Source organism: Plectropomus leopardus, chromosome 17 (assembly GCF_008729295.1).
Source record: "Plectropomus leopardus isolate mb chromosome 17, YSFRI_Pleo_2.0, whole genome shotgun sequence".
Lineage (NCBI taxonomy): Eukaryota > Metazoa > Chordata > Actinopteri > Perciformes > Serranidae > Plectropomus > Plectropomus leopardus.
In genome coordinates, this window is record NC_056479.1 from 7,043,715 (window position 1) to 7,061,855 (window position 18,141).

At 38.8% G+C, this 18,141-nt stretch overlaps 1 long non-coding RNA gene and 1 pseudogene across 1 annotated transcript; both read left to right on the forward strand.

The window, feature by feature from the left end:
• The first annotated feature begins 2,175 nt into the window (after positions 1-2,175).
• LOC121956117 lies at positions 2,176-5,355 on the forward strand. The gene is made up of 3 exons (XR_006106671.1): positions 2,176-2,219; positions 2,648-2,787; positions 4,963-5,355. It is a non-coding gene; the product is annotated as an uncharacterized LOC121956117 (long non-coding RNA).
• An 8,372-nt stretch (positions 5,356-13,727) lies between these two features.
• LOC121956158 lies at positions 13,728-14,031 on the forward strand (annotated as a pseudogene).
• The last annotated feature ends 4,110 nt before the right edge of the window (positions 14,032-18,141 follow it).

Sequence of the window (18,141 nt, forward strand, 5' to 3'; positions counted from 1 at the left end):
AGTGTGCAAAATCTCTCCATTGAACATAATAAGAGCCAGCAGTGTTTTACAATGTGACAGTCTTGGTCACGATATGCTCTATTTGATTCTTTCATGTGCTGCCAGTGGTTCTTGGAGTGTCTGAAGTGTTGGCTGCCCACAGTCCCGGAGGTGCAGCCAGATCGGTTCGCCCTTATTCCACCACATAATAAAGAGATAGCTCTTCCTGACCAGTTCCTCCCATTTTTACAGTAAATCCCACTTCAACAGGACTATGGTGTCATCTCCAACACAATACTTGAAAAAACCTTATCCTTCAAAACTGTAGATGAACTTATCACTGTAAACAAAAAAGAAAAACAACAAAACATATCAAGAGGCTTACTATCCAAAAAAACCCTTTGTTCACTGAAATTAAGTATACGTAAATGTCATCTCTATTAATTCTTAATATGTTTCAATTCCTTTTAACAGTAATTTTTGTTAGTAAAGTGCAAACTGTCTCACAGACTGTCCTCATAGGTTATTTGTACATGCAGAAGTTAGGAAGGTTAGGGGAGCAAGTAAAGGAAGAAGTCTGGGGATGTAGTTTAAAGAGCACTTTTTTAAAGTCCACTTTGAATGGGGAATGGAAGGGAAGGGAGTTGGATGGGTCAAACAAACACAGGACTTTCATCAAGGAGACAGGTGTTTGTGGTATTCAAACCAAAAGTCAATATTGAATTATTTGAACATAACATAATATGTTGTAGTATATCACATAACTTTACATTACGTTACGCTATGTTATGTTACATTACGCTACATTACGGTACATTATGTTATGTTTTGTTGTGTTATGTTATGTTATGTTATGTTATGTTATGTTACAATACATTATGTTAAATTATGTTACATATGTTACAAACATGCTTATTTTATGCCAAACTATGATCTGTTTTCTAAACCTAATTAAGAAGTTTTGTTGCCTACATCTAACCCCATAGTCTCGGTGCAACAGCAGCCGTTTCAAAATGTTAGCCAAGTGTTAAAACTGCCAAAATTAACAGTTATAGTACACAGGCTATTCTGTTGTCCATCAATAGCGTTGCTATTTTTTAAATGTTTTTGTTGTATTAGAGGGTACGAACCTACGACCTATATGGTCGTATGGTCGTGAGGAAATATTGGACTTACATTTACTGGGTGGACACAAACACAACTCCAATGGGATTCCAATGTTTATCTTTGTCTGCTAGATGTACAAATATACAATTATATGCTTACACTTAATCTTAACGAGCTTGTAAGTTGCTCGTTAAGACTTAATAATGTCAACTAATGCGAACGGTTGTGATGTGTGACTGCAATGATGATTTATTTTCCTTTGAAAAAATAAGAAGATAATCCCTGCATTCTACAAAGAAAGCAAAAATAGAGACATTTATTTGTAAAAGCATCACAGATTCTATAATATGATATAATGTGACTTTATTAACTGATTATTTGAGTGAAAACTGAGATCACACCCATGATCTGTGTGCTTATAAACTGCTGAGACAGCATATTAACTTTCCAATAAACTGCTTTGATGTAGGTGCCTTTAATCTTTTTAATGTCCCTTTTCTATTGTTTCTACCGTGACCTGTCCCTTCCTAAATAAACCCAGGGGTGTAATATCGTCAAGAACTGTCCTTTGTTACATTTTCCTCCTTAACAGCAGGGATGTAGGGAAGTATATAAAGCCACCCATACTCACATTTTACCCATCTCTGATGTACAGATGAGAGTTTTTAACCTCCTGAATTTCATAAAAGTGATTAGAGATGTTGAAAGACAGCAGGGCTTTTCTGAACATTAAAAAACAATAGATTTTTGTATATAACAGCTGCTGGACTTCATGGCCACATCTGAATCCTCTTTCTACAATTTTAAGTTTGTGGTCAACATCAGAGGAGGAGGAGGAGGAGAAAGAGGAATAAAGTGGATCATAGAACAAAAGGAAAGTTAACACCCTGTTGTCAGTCCCATCATGCATCAAGAATGATTACGTCCATATGTGTGTGGAAAAAAAATAGATTTTTTTTCCCTTTACAGGCAGTTTGTTTGGCTTCTCCCCTGACTGCGATTGGTATCGCCTCCTCTGACGCATGTGCATTGCAAAAGATGGGAAAAGCCCATACACGACTAATGCGTCAGCCTCACACTGTACAAGACTGATGAGACACTGTAGATGGCTGGGAGGCATCTGTGAAAATCAGGTAAAAAACGACCCGTCCTTGCAACTTATCTGAGTTTGTTAATCAAAGATTTGCTCCTACTTGCTGACACTACTCTCCTATTACCTAAATGTCTGACGAGAGAAAGTTAAGCAGCTGAAAATTGTGTCAGTGGTCATATGATGTTAACTCCAAAGGATAATGACTGTGCCATTAATGAGTCTTACTTTAATGGAACCACCAGAGTTTTTATGTTTTTTTTTCCATGTCAACGTGATCTCTTTATTTACATTAAAGACAAATCTAAAAACAGAGACACAAAGAGAGTTTTAGGAAGTGTGGAAAATGTACACCAGAAACTTGTCCAATTTTGTTTTTAAACTGTCAACCCCCACTTGTCCAGCAGTAATGAACATCACATGCAGCCAAGAGAGCAATCAAACAGTTTGTCCTTGTGTAAACCGAAACAGTCATTGTCTGAGGGGTTCTGATGCGGTCACACTTCCTATTGATGGACCCCACACAGAGAGGGAAGTTCCACGATCTGCAGAAAGCTTGTGCAGTATTCAGCCACTATGTGAAGGGCTGATGCTGCTTTTCAACCATGCAGGTACTATATTCCCCATCCTTGGTCTTTTCTTTTGCTAACTAAGCTTCCTATTGCAATTTTCTCATTTAAAAGCAACAAAGAAGCAGCTCTTCATGTTGTTAATGACAGGTCACCATTTTAATTTCTAGCATTTGACCTCTTCTCATACAGTAACAAATGTACAAATGTAAATCTAGTTTAATCTTCACATTAACCAGGGGGACACACCAGCACAAGAGGCTTAAACTGATGTATTTTAACATAATATAAAGTAAAAGCAATGTCATAGCAATAAATAGTTGACCTAAATGTTCAGAGCCTACACCCATAGAGTTAAGAAATTTTAAAAAATGTATAAGTTTGACAATGACATGGATCAATCAGTAGTCTTAACTAATTTCATTTTCATTCAGCTTTTCAATTTGTGCCTGATTGAAACTTTAAAGTCCTACAGACAAGGGTATTTGGGCATTTTTGTTATGAATCCTATTCTTCCTATTCTTTGTTCTTTTTTTTTTTTTAATATAAAAACCTTACAGGTCACTGTTGAGTACTGAATCAGAATCAAGGAAAATCAAAATTATGTAACTATTATTTAATTCTAGCTTCTTAGTCGTGAGGTTTTGTTTCTTTTTCATCTGAAGTGAGAGTAAATAAATATCTTTTTCTATCTTTTATGGATTTGGGCCAGACAAAAAGAGCAATTTGAAGGCATCATATTGCAGACATTGGTCACTTTTTCAAACTTTTTATGAACCAAAGAAGGAGTCATATAATCAAGAAAACTACATAACTGTTTGTCAGCTTTTGCATTTTTTAAACTCTTAAACTGCCTTGTTCTCCTATGATTCTTTTTCTGTAGTATTTTGTTTTTAAATGTTGGCTGGGACAACAGTTTTCCTTGTGATGAACTAAAGATAGGAAGGGAGGCTGGACAGCCATAGCTGTTGTCTTAGATATTTAATAATGTTCACTGCATCCTTGAGTCTTGAAAAAGTGAGTCTTGTGGACGTTTCAGTATCAAATTTTGTGTTTCCAGGGAAATATTAGCAAATATAGACCTCCGTCTGTAAATTAAGTAAATAATTTGAATGGCTCAGGGAGGAAGTGAGAAGGTGTGTCTGACATGCCCGCCGAGGTCATTTAACAAACACAATGATGTCATGGGAAGTAGCTTCTTCACAGCTCTTGGTTTCCTTTTCATCCGAACAGATGAGCTGCTTTGTGGAGCTGAAACTTTCCTGCCCCAAGCCTCATAAACCTCCGACTCACTCCACAGCCTGTTTCCACATTCTCTTTAACCTCTTCACACACAGTTTGTGCTGCGGAGTCTGTGTTATTGTGACCAGAGATAAATCCAAAGCACTCATTCCGTGTGAAAACTGTTGCAAAAAAAAAAGTTGACTGCTCGTACTCCTATATCTGATTAAGAATGACGTACACTCCCACATCTGTTTCCAACCAGTTTCAGTTACAACACAAAGCTTTGCTGTGCTAATTGAAATTAGGCCTCTCCCTGCACACAAAATCAACTTAGCCGTTGATTTTTCTTGTGTTCAGTTGTGAAGCTGGATTGTCTTCTTACAGTTGCAATGTGTCAGGAAGCCAGAAACAAACATGGTGAAGCTGAGCATTCTCAGCTGCACACTGATGGATCCAAGTACCAGATGATGTTTGAATGCATCTCAAATTTATTTTAACTTTAACTTTTCATTCTCTTGGGATTTGAAACATTTCCTTTTTGTCTGTGCCCTTTATTTAACCTGAGCTTCTCTCCAGTGGTGTGGCTTCTATGGTAGAGACATGTTGGAAGAACTGCATATTTAAAACTCTATACAAATCCAAAGTGCATTAACAGAAAACACAAATGCGAAAGTCATCAGTTGCAACAACGTTGAGTGTTTAATGTCTATCAAACAGCTCTTAGATTGTCCACTACTGCGCACCAGACTATATACAACAATTATTGGATAGGTTGCTATGAATTTAAGACAGATGCCCCCTCTTTAGAATACATTGAAGTAACTTTAGTGATGATGACGTTTCCTCAAGGGTATTGTCATGTCATAATTTCACATTGTCTATTCATTTGGTTTATGACCCAAACTCTAAACACACTTAATGGATAAAGTGACCTTATTTATCAGAAACTCAGTGACATGTGAATGCAGCTAATGTTCTGTTCCGCTTTCACAGGTCATTTCTAAACGTTGTGGCCCCATAAAGCAGCAGGTCGCCACTCTGTATCCCCGTCAACAAGAGAACCAGACCCACTCGCAGCCCGCCCTTTATCCTCCAGAGCGAGTGGAACCAGCGTCACTGTGAGCCCTGGAGGGGGAGGTGTGTTTTGTTGGGATCTCGGGGTGCTGTGGACATTCCTCTGAGCTCTCCCTGGGAAGGAGCGCACAAGCTGCTGTGATGACGTACACAAGACAATGGCGAGGAGCCAGTTTTACAGCTCCCTGCTGATTTAAAGTGGGTGTGAATGTGAGCTGCAGACATTTAAACCGAGACAAAACTGGAAGAAAACACACAGATCATGTCATCAATCAGGGAAATATAGTCTTCGGGAATTTACGCGGAAGGAGAGAATCAGTGCACTGAATAAGCATCTAAAGTGAATTAAAATCTCAATGAGTTCATGTTGAGTTTGGAGGATCTGTCATGCTTTCTTGTTCAGTTAGTGCAGCCATGTTCTGAATGTACCAGTAGATTTTTGATGGGTTTTTTTTGCTTTTTGTTTTGATTGCTTTCAAAAACATGGGGAGAAGACAATGAGCAACTTAACACAACATGGCTCAAAAACAGAAAGAAAAACAAACAAGAAAATGACCAGAAAAAATGCTGAAATAAAAAAAACATATTTTTTATATATGAATGGATTAAGTACCTTGTGAAAAGTGTCTAAAAACGAACACAAGATATCTGATGTTAATCCATGTTTCAAACGGTTAAAATAACCCTGAATGTATTGACAAGAGCCAAAATTACGTCTAATGTGGGCAGATTATTAACTTTATAGTCCATAAAACACGTTTGTTGCAATTTCTACAAGTACATCAGAAAACAGAACATTTAGTTAGATTTGGGGGTTTTAAAGGCCTGCTCAGTCCTCTGAATGACACATTTGGGGCTGGTGGCCGGTCCTTGACGAGAGGAAACCATGAACTCTGGGAGGAGTAGGTTCCCACACCCAGAAGAAGAGACGCACAACGCTCTAACACAAACAGTCCACCACTCAGGAAGGAAAGGGCTCTCTTTTGGCCTTTATCAGATCTGCAAGATCCTCGGCCCGTCTGTCACCCACTGCTGTCTGAGAGGTGAGACCCCACCCTTGTCCAGTCTTCTCCTTCTGCACGTTTAAAATGACCTCACTCAGTGCACGTCACCATCAGACTCGGTGGTGGATAGGAAAACGCAACAAAAGAGAAGGAAAGTTGGATTGATTTTGCAGTTTTACAATCAATATTGAGTTTTTTAACGAAGTGCCTAATGCAATCAACATTGATGTGTTTATCCTTTGGAGTGATTGACATCACTTTTCTTGTGTTGCGTTTTGATATCTTCACAAGTATTTAAACTGTTGAACCATGAGCAAATTGGTTTGCCTTTTGAAAACATGGGGAAATTGGCAATGAGTGCTTGGCAATAGTTTTCAGTTCTACAAATTGCAGGAAATTAGTAGATTTGGAAAATCACAAAGAAAAAAGGAGGCTCAGGTCAATTCAGTTGGCTGTTTGTTGTTGTTTGTTTGTTTTTCTAATTTTCAGGTATTTTTATTGCACTTTTTAACATTTTTTTTCTAATTTAAACTTTTGAAACCTAGGCCAAATTTCTTTGCTTTCTTTTGAAAACATGGATAAAAAAAGGCAATGAGTGACTTGGCAAGAAATCCCAGGAATTGATTTAAAAAATTATTAATAATAATTTTAAAAAAGCTGGGGAAAATGTCCAAAAGCTAAATTTATAATTATCATAATTTTACATTTCAAATTGTTTTACTAAATGATTATTATTGCTATTAAGCACTTTCAGTAAATTTCCTTGTTTGTTTTGGGTTAGGGTTGTTGTTTTTATTTCTATTTTTTATGTTAATTTTCTGATTTTCAGGTAATTTTCTTCTATTTACAACTTCTTAGCTATTTTTTGGGTTATTTCTTCTTAAGTTTCTCATTTTCATTTCTCCATGTTTTTGAAAACAAAAAAACAAACAAAAAAAAATATAGGCCAATTTATTCAGGTTTCATCGGATTACAGGGAAATTCTCGTATTTGTTAACCTGGGTCTTCTTTGGAGAGTTGGTCATCTAAGTCCATTTCTGATATTTTAAAAAGTAAACAGTACATTTTGGCATATTATTCCACTCTTGGTTTATATAAATGTCAGTTTATTGACCATTCTTCATCTGCCCTGAGATCAAAGATCCTTATAGAGCCTTTGTTAGCAGAGCAGCGCAGCAGGAGTTTCACTCAGCTGTCTCCTGGTCGTGTAACAGCACCTCCTTGCTGACCTCATGGAACGTCTGTCCGCAGTAACTTAAACAGTCGGAAGACAAAACGGAGACGAAGGATCACGTTCACCACACCCTCCTTCCTCCCAGTGCCCTCCAGCCTGCAGGCCACTTCAGACTGAACTAAATATTCCCCTTTGGTTCAGTAAAGGACACTAGGTCAATTTCCAATGTGAAGACTGTTGGATGTTGGATGTAACTGGAACCGTTTTGTTGTGTAACTGTGACTAAGAGGTTGTTTTTAACTTCTCAGTTTCAGTTGTATTCTCTCAAGTCTGTAATCTTAGCTTTTCCTTTAGTGTGATTTACCGTTTTATTTCCATGACAGAGGAAACCTAAGCCACTGTATGCCCTGTATAGTTTTAAATATTGGGTCTGCAGGCTTACTTTGAAGATGGTATAAGAATCTAGTGGAACTTATATGCAGGCGAGTCCCTCATTTAAGAAAGAAGTGGAAATCTAAATCCAAAGAACAAAGCTCTTCAGCCTTTAAATAATACTCGTCACCCTTTACACCAGCGCCACCAGAGTATACAGCAAGTCCTTCCTGCCAAATGGTTTCAGAATACTGAAACCATGGCCTCTTGTTCAGTGGTGCTGCCAAGGGGTGGCCACGGGGGGCCACTGCCACCCTAATAAAGTTGCTCCCATGCAAAAATAAAATCAAAAATTACTGGTGGTCTCTGTGTGGTGTTCTTGAACTTGACTAGGCTTGTTACAAGTAAAGGTTTTATTACTTACAATTAGGCCTGACCGATATGGATTTTTGGGGGCCGATGTCATTTCCGATATTAGGGAATAAAAAATTTCAAGATTTCAAGATATATTGGCCGACATTTGTTCACCCATATGAAAAATTTCTGGGGGCAATACTGCTCCTGTTGCTTAGCTGCGGTAAAAGTGTGGCTTGAGGGATATCAGTATCGGTCAGTCCACCACTTTAGTCCAGACCGAAATATCTTAACAATTATTGGTTTGATTGACATGAAATATGGTTGTGACTTTCACTCTGTCACCAGAGGATGAATCCCAAAGACTTAAATGATCCCTTCACTTTTCCTCTGGCAACAACATAAGGGACACATTTGTGGTTTTAACTGAAAACTTTGGACAACCGATTCGATGCAGACTTTCATGTTCCCATTGGGATGTACTGGAGATTCTCTGACTTTTCATTTGGTTCCATCATCAGGTCAAACCTCATCAATGATCAAACACCTCTAAAGCCAATGACATTCCCTTCAGAAGATGTTTCTGAGTAACATTACTGATGCAATACATGTGTAAGCAGCAGTTTGATAGTTTAGTGTAGTTATTTTTAAAAACATCTTTACAACTTACTGTTTGTGTAAGTTATCCAAAAAGTGGGAAACTATCCTACCATTGAAGATTTATCTGTCACAATAGTTATTTATTAGACTTTTGATTCCACATATATTGTTATCCAGGGAAAACTGTAAGACTTAAACACAAAAAAAAATCACAGATGTTTGCCTGTGTAAGTTCACAGGGGGAACATGGCTTGTTTCTTGCTCCTCATTTGTTTTTGGGATGCTTGATGGTGGGAGATCAGAGGTGAGGTCACAGTCTGTCTGATCGAGAGGAGGATCACCGCAGGGAGACTCAGTTTCACACTGTGAAAATGAACAAACAACCTGTTGGGGCTTCATGCCTGAGAGACCCAGGCAGCATATAAAGCAGAGACAAACTCTAAACATCCTCGCCTCACTGTCTCAAACAGCTGAAGGCTCCTGCAGAGTTTGTCAACACATCCTTTCCCATCTCCCCTTGCTGTCTGTCCTCCAGGGCCCACCGAGGCTGCCGGACTCCCTGGCACCATGCGTCTGGCGCTGGGGAAGATCTATCTCCAAGATATGAGCAGGAGAAACTCCACCCAGAGGCCTGGTATACACACAGACAAACCTATTACATCCTCTGAGCTAATCATTCCCTGAGACCACAACAACACAAACATCCCCAGGACAGAAACACCACTCTTCCTCTGACGCGCAGCTGTTTTTAGAGCTCTAAATCTTTGGTTTAGCTGACAATCCATGTTCACAAACATGGCTTTTCTTGTTATCTTTTAGAGTGAATCTATATCTTTTAAGTCCTACAAGATGTTTTTTTTTTCTATTGTTTTTCTTCATATTGACGTATCACACCTAAAAAAAGAGTCTGTAACATCTGAATTGAAAACTGTCTGCAAGACCAGTAACACTTGTTGTTCACATTAAAGAATATATAGATGGTAAAACATTGGATAACTTAATATTGGCTGGTAACTATTGTTTTATCATTATTGTATTGTATTAATTATGTTGCTTTTATTCTGGATCATGTTAAAAAGTGCAGCCCAGTCATCAAAATGACTGCTGAAACTCTACATTCCAGCAATGCTTTGGCAATAAAAACATGACAAAAGATCATGTTTTGACTTAAAAAAAAAAAGTTCAGTCAATGCAGTGTACAGTGGAAATGGCCTGATATCTTGCAATTAAACATTCTATTTGGGTGCGAAATCATGTTGTCCATCATGGTCTGCTGCCAAGTTTTCACACCATTCACCATTCCCTTCACCAAGGGATGAAAAGTCAGTTCTTATACTATATATGTAATCTGAACTATATGTCACTGGATGCTGCACATGAAACATACTGTTTTACATGTCTGGTGTATGCAGAAACTTTCCAATCTTAAAACTTTTTTTGGGTTTAATTTCAATCATGTTTACTGCTAAAAACAGGGTTAATACTGTAATAAGCCCATAGACTGTATAAATAATGAATGCAGCTTCCATGACATCACCCATTGGTTTGCGGACTGCTGTTTTGAAGCCTTGAGTTCGTAATTTAAGCAGTTGCCACCTTGGTTTTTGAAGCCAGAAGTGACCATATTTGGATAAGAGGCTGGAACTATAGAGGAGCGAGGGCTGGATCTGACAGAATTAGAACAGACAAGAACAGAAATGTCAAGCTCTCTGGGGAGAGATTCAGTGTGGCCGCTTACAAAATCAAACAAAAGAGTAACTTAAGGGAAGCACTAGTAATCCCAGTAACTAGAATTCCAGTATGTTTTTTCTTTAGCCTAGAAAGGGTTAAATTAATATCTTTTAACATGTCACACAAAATCAGACACCAGAGAAGTAAGTCTCAGACTTAACTGAAACTGTCATAGGGTACAAAGTCGCTTTGCGATTAGCCTTTTTTTCTATTGTAGTTTTCTCAGTTCTGAAACAGAAAATATACCCATATACTCTGAACATTGGGAACATTCCCACGAATTTGAGTTGTAGCGCTCTAGTTATTGGATTTTGGAGAGAGATGTTCATGTTTATGTCTTAGGCTATGAATAACATGCATACATTCAAAAACTGAGCATAGTTCCCTTGTGAGTTGTAAAATATATCAACATTTATGACCTGGAGACAGATCCCCTGGAGTCAGTTAATCCTGATCGATATACTATAAATCCTCTGTAATATCTCTGTTGTTACATGAAAGGCGATCAATCATCATGAGCAAATCATGACACATGTTATTAAAATATAGAAACTGGAAACAGTGCAGTCATTGCTGACTCCAGTATATGCGGAGTGCACTTTGACTCCTCCAGATGCTGCCTTCTGGAGTGGGTCATCATTTTTCACTGACAGATGATTTGTCAGTGAGGTCACAGGTCACACCAAAGCCCCGCCCCATCAGCTTTCATCACGAGGCCAGAGTGGTGGTCCTTTGTGGGGGTCAGGCAGGATCAGGGTCAAGCCTTTTGCTCCTAACATCAGTTTCCTGAGCATGCAGAGGGATTACAGCCTAACATGAGCATAGGAGTGAGGTCATTCTGTGCTGTGCAGATGTAACGTGTACATCTGCTGCCCACACTGGCTGATATATACCAGGAGGCAGGAAACATCATGACTGACAGTTTGTTCTGCAGGAGATTAGTGCTTGATTTCATGCTCTCCCTGTTTATGTTATGAATACTCTTTTTGTTGGGGAATATTTAGTGTGCTTCCCTGTTGGTCCTATTCTCCTCTAGTGCAGTTGTTGGAGTTTTCATTTTTATGAGTAAAGATGCCAAAAGACAAACATTTGTGTTGCAAAAGAGTTAACCCTTGAAAGAAGATATTTTTTTCCTGGCAAAGTACTGTGGATGACACCCATAGTATACAAGCAACAGTTCAGAGACCTTTTTTTTGAGGGGAGAAACTAGAATAGGGTAAAACTTTGAACTTATGGATATCACCATGAAACCTCCCCAGCTGATTGCTTTTTTGTTTCACAATTTTCTGATTTTCTGATTCTGATTTTTCTGTTATGTTTAAATCTGAGGCTTTATCTAATCAAAAAGGCACCAACTTGCACACATTTCTGGAACAGAAATCTGAACATTGGCTTAAGCTAGGTTCAAAATTTCTGTTTCTGATGAACACTCACACGAAATTCTAATTTAATTTTGTTGACATAGTCAGGTTTACAGAGGAAATTTTGGATATAGGTTTTTTTTTTAATCAGACAATCATCAGCCATACAAAGATCCTTTTTCTCCATGTTTTTAGGAATAAAATGCTAAATACTCAGGCTATGAATGATATATGAACATAACCTCCAGCATATATATATATATATATATATATATATATATATATATATTTCCAGTTTTATTCCTATATATATATATATATATAGGAATAAAACTGGAACGTTTGGTGTATGATAGTGCTACTGAAGTGAAGATTAGGGCTCAGAGTTTAAGAAAAAAAAGATTTGTATGATTCTACACATTATTAGATGAAAAAAAAAAACACTAGGTAGAGAGAGAGAGAGAGAAAGTGAGAGAGAGAGAGAGAGAGAGAGAGAAAGAAACCCTAACACATATCACCATTTTTTATGTTATATTAAACTATGCAAATGATGCATTTCTAGATAAAAATACACTTTTTGCATGCATTTCTACAGAAAAGAAACATAACAAAAACAAACACCTATGTGTGTCTGAAAGAAGCATTATGAGCACACAAATAGTCCAAAATCTCAAATTCAAGCAGTACATGAGGAAACCAGAACTGTATTTCCTTAACCTGATATTCATAACTAACTTTTTCCATCTAATGCAAAGTCTCCTCTCTTTTGTGTGCACTACACAATAGAGCAATAGTTGTCGCAATCACCAACACACACACACATTAAGTGTATACACACTAAGTTTCTTTTTTTTCCCTAGCATAATTTTGTCTCAAAACATGCCGAAAATCACTGTGCAGTCTTAATCAAACATTACGCAAAAGGTAAAAAGTTTTTAAAAAGGAAGGACATGCGACGAAACGTGTTGACAATCAGATTGTCTTTATTTTTCATGCTTTATTTGCACTCTGTGTGTTACACCCTCCCTGCCTAATGAAGTTCTTGTCTGGGTCAAAGTTCAGCCTCCAGCTCTGCTTCTTGTGGTTCTGCACTCACTGCTAATGTTGCTTATTGCTGCCCTCTGCTGTCCATCAATCTACAGTAATCTCAAATGACTGCCTCACAACAAGAAATCCAGATCACTTGTTCAGACACACGCAACTGAAGTGTCACCATCTACACAAACACACACATTTTTCAGGCCTGCAGACCCACGCCACCATGGCGTGCTTTGTCATGCATCAACAGAGATTATAAACCCGAGGAGTTGCTGTCCACCATGATAATCCCGTCTCTTATTCCCTGGTAGCCTGCAAAGAGGAGTCTGACACAGAGGAAGACAAGTGCTTTAAAGCTGTCCAGATTCCATGTTCAACAAAATTATGTGAAGTCATAGATTTTACAAGGAAGAGTTTTTCTCATGAAGTCTTTTGCTAGCATGTTGGCATTTTCTGAGTGGCCTTTTAGTCGCGCTGTGCGGCCTCTGTTTAGCCAGATGGCTTCCTCCGTCAATCCCCACTCACAATCAAGATTAAGATTACACCACGCACACACACACACACACACACACACACACACACACACACACACACAACACACACTCACACATGCACACAAGATATACTCTCAATTACGTCACATACACAGTAATTAATGTCCACTTGCTAGCAGATGATATAACACAGAGTCTGTCCCAGTTGCTGAGTTACAATTGAGGCTTAAGTTATTAAAGGGAGCCATTGATCGCAGAAATTCAAGGTTGGAGGAGTGGCGCGGATTAAAGTATTTTTACCACAAAGCCACGTATCCACGGCGCTCATCTGAAACAGAGAGGTGAGAGACAGAAGTGAGGTGGATGGAGGGAGGGGTTTGAGGACAGTAGAGAGAGACAGATTGAAGAGGATAGACAGGGAGATAGTCCTGCTGTCGCCAGGCTTGTTTAGTGTTTTCTCTCGGTCTGCAGCAGCTATCCATACCTTCTACCTTCCCCTTGCTCTGAGGTGCTTGTTCTTCGAGGCCTCAGGGCCGCCCAGCATGAAGCGGGCACCATGGGCTTTCTGGAAAACTACCAGGAGATCGATCCTGTCACTTTGAATCTTTGCATCCTCATCGCCAGCTACGTTATCTTGCTCCTGGTGTTCCTGATATCGTGTATCATGTACGACTGCCGGGGCAAAGATCCCACCAAAGAATACGCCCGGGACCCGCAGCCGACTCAGTCTCCCCATCAGGCTGGTGGTGATGCAGAGCTCTCCTGCCCCGGTGGCACGGTGGGACACTGCCAACATGATAACGACCTACCACGAGCCAACGCACTCGGACTTCAGAGAGAAGAAAAGCACGATGGTCTGAGTGAGAATAAGTGGACTCACCTTTGTAAATACCTGACTCTCTCTTTTTGTGCGTACATTTCTTTTTACATCTACAACCTGGAACAATGTTAGGATTGGACCTGCACAGGACCAGACTTGGAAGGTAAGGGAGAGCGTTGATGCCTTTAAGTGCTGTGTGTATGTATGTGAAATCCCTCCTTATCTCAAGGATCTCGGGTCAAAGCCTGCAGCCTGCTCTGGAGAGCACAACTGTCACAACTGATAAAGCACAAGGAATAAAGAGGGCATTGCTGTTGTGTTGTGATGACAGAAAGGCGGTAGGATTAAGGTTAGGGTTATAAAAACACAGAGAAGTGTAGTAGAGGAGAAAAACTACGAGGAGAGTCTTACCATCTGTGGAGATTTTAAAAGAAGCATTTTCAGAAAAACAAGTGCCTTAAAGCCGGTGAAAACACTTGTCACATTTTGTTGTCTTTGGACTTTGATCGTTTTCCCCAACATGTAGATTAAACTATTATCTCTCCTTTAACTACTCTGTCGAAATCAAGGGTGCATTGCTCTTGATTGGATACCATTTAAGGATTAGTGTTCAACATTTGGTTAAGTCTGGACGGACGGTAACCTCTTGCATAACTGAAGGAAATGTGATGTGCATGGATGTGGTCATCAAAGCGGCAGACAGATGGGTGAAGGCTCTCTGATCAAGGTCCTGACCTGCAGCGTCTACATTCTAATTTTGAGATGTGTGCCTTTAATCACTCCACCCACACTACAGGAAAATGTTAACCCTTTGATCTGGCACTCAGCGCACCTGCTACAATACACGCTCAACTGTGGCCGAAAGTTTGTTCATCAGATTACCAACATCCTTACATTCCTTTGTCTCTTATATCGCTCATATCACTCAAGTGCAGATATGGTGAATCAAGTCTGTGGAAACATGCAAACAAAGTTTTGTGTAAACAAGAATGAAGCACACGATAGGTGTGTTTAGTAAGTAAACGGAGTACAGTTGACACAAAGCTACAAGGGTAGTTGTTGGGTGTACACGGCCATTCCCTTCAGGATTAACTACTTGTTTTGATCAATCTCTCCTATCATGCACTCAGTATTTATTCTTTCAATGGCCTCTGACTTCACTTCGATTATATTCGGCATCTGCTTTTATGCTCTTTCCTGCTCTGTCCAAGCAATTCTACAGGCCACTCATTGCAAAGGATCTTACGTGCAGGGTTTTGCTGTAATCAGACCGATTAGCTGTCAGAGCAGTCAGAGGGTCTGGAATCAAAGCAGGGGCTTTCATCCAAGGAGCAGATTTACTGAGTTATCTAGATAACTGCACTGAATGAAACCCCAAAGCCTGTCAAATCTGAAAGAGGAACTAAAAGAAAAAAAAAGAACCTGTCAGATTCTGCTCAATAAATAAATTAAACGGGCCTCTTGGAAAAGACCCCAATTGGAGTTTTATTTGGACAAACGTTTTCTGGAAAATAAAGCAAATGTATGGCTGGGTTAAGATGTTTTATATCATATTAATATGTGCTGTATATGTAGTAGAGTGTAGTTCATTAGCTGATAGCTGAATAAAACCCCAGCATGCTATTTACCTACATTAGGTGGCTGGCCTAGCATGCCATCACATTTCAACAAATCCTACTGCTTTTCCTTGGATGCAAGGTGTGAACTGCCCTAATCTCCCTCTGTTTGGCTAGTGGCCTGCTTTTGGCCTTTGTTGGTTAAGTTTAGGAATGAGGAGTGAGATGGTTAGAAGGTTAGGTTAGAATATCAGGGTAGAGCCAATCAGAGCCAGAGTAAGGCAGAGTAGGCCGGGTCATGCCTTGCCATCCTAGGAAACACAAATTTGCATCCTTGGCCCATCCGCTAACACTATTTACATGAGCTTCTCCTAAGTTAGTACCCCTACCAATGGCATGACTTCATCACAAATGTTTTAAACACCTGGTTAACATGATGAAAGAGTCACAGTTTGGTTAGGTTTACATAACAAAACTAATAAGTTAAGTTTGGGAAAAATAATGGTTTGGGGCAAAACAAGTGTTTCTATTATCTATGTGATATAACATCACATACATGACGTTAAGTGACATCAAGTACACAGCGTTATGTATCACTTGCATTACATCAGTCTAGGTACCTTAAAATAACTCAATGTTGACTTTTTGTTTCACACAGGACACAAACAGTGGTATCCTTGGTTAAAGTCCAGTCACATACGTAACATGTGAACCGATGCCACAGCAATGTAAAATTGTGAAGGAGTTGCGGTTGTAGGAAACAAAACTACAAGGTTAGGCAGAAAAGATCATGGTTTGGAAATGATTTGGGTTAATGTTTGTAAGGAAGTATATTACATGCATGAAGTAAATAACACTCAATTGAAATAACTCAGCATTGAGTTTTGGTCTGGGACAAAAAACAACAGTTTCCTGGGTCAAAGTCCTGTATTTGTTTGACCAATCCATCCACCCTGCTTCCTAACAATTTGATGGTATGTATATATATATATATATATATATATATATATATTCTTTTAATGATGTATTGGTGATAGTTTGTATTTGCCTTTATATTGGACAACATGGACAATGGTACACAGGTTAAAGAATCCATTAGTGGTATTTAGTGGTATTTTTAGCCTCTAGAGCATATTTACCTCCCAGGAACAAATGCATGAATAATACTTCAGTCTGAATCAGTGCATAAGGACAGGAGAAGCAAGAAACTGAATCTTTGTTGGTTAATAAAGACACTGTGTGGCCTAGCATCTGATTATTCAACCCACTGTGATTACAGCTCTCACTTTGAGCTGCCAACACCCACAGAAATAGATCACATAGCTCTGAGAAGTCTCACAGTGAACATGGACAGAAACCTTAAGCTGAGTGTAATCCTACTGCTTCTGAGAAATGTGCAGAAACTGGATCTTATTCATAAAAAAATCAATGGCAATCTTTGTTAAGTTTGTGAAGATAAGCCAAGAAGTTGGTAAATACATTATGTAATCCAGACAAATCATATCTTATTTGAAATGTCTCCAAATGTATTTGCATCATATATATTTATAAAGACCACAAAGTGGCTGATATTCACTTTGGATCTTTTCTCATTATATCTTCTCGCATATTTTACCATACCAAGAAGGTTACTGTAAATTATCAGTTTCACCTCCACCCAACCCTGCCTCTGGGTATCTAAACAAGCAGAGGAAACATATGATTCTCTTTATGTTGCAATGAAACAACAATTTCATTAAACCCTGCAAGCGAGTTAATGCAACTCAACATTCAGCAGCGTTATGGTTGGTGGAATGTATGACTAAGTACCCAAAGTCTTAATGGAATGGGGGGGCTCTACACATAGACTGTAAATGTTCAGAGCACTCCACAAACCAACGGGTTATGTTTATGCTGCATCTCCACATTGGTGGAGGTTGCTGCTTGGTGTAAATGCATCTGGCTGAGTAAGTGACTGTTTATGCTGCTGGACCATCAACGTACACTGCCATGTCTTTCTCCAAGAAAGGAAAATAGAGCTTCCAAAACAGATGAAAGGGACAGAAGGCAAACTGACTTTGTGAAAAAAAATTTCAAAAGGTGCATGGAGAGACTTGGATCAAGAGAGGAAGGCCGGGAAGCCAGAGACTGTCAAGGCGCCCAGAATTTGGTGCCCCCCCCCCGATGAAAACATTAATTTAGTAAGCGCCCTCAGCACCTGCATTACTGTTGGTGAAAGACGCTTTAAACACATTGTATTCAACCTCATAAAAGCCAGATATCATACAGTGGGCCTCATTTATGAATACATTTTTTTACTTTGATAATGTTCATGAAAACATAAGAAAAAACAAAAACTGGTATAACCAATCTAATAACATATCAATTTTGTACTGCATGTCTGGACTAATGAATGTAATTCACTGATATGATGAATTAAAAGCAGTTTGATCTATTATTTATTGGCCATTATGATCATAAGACAGTCATTTTTGGATTATTTGGGAAAATATTTCATTTATATTGCTATTATCATCATTATAATGATACATTACATACTTTTCGATGACACATGAAGGTATAAGTGCTATAACAGTCATTTAATGTCTGTAATA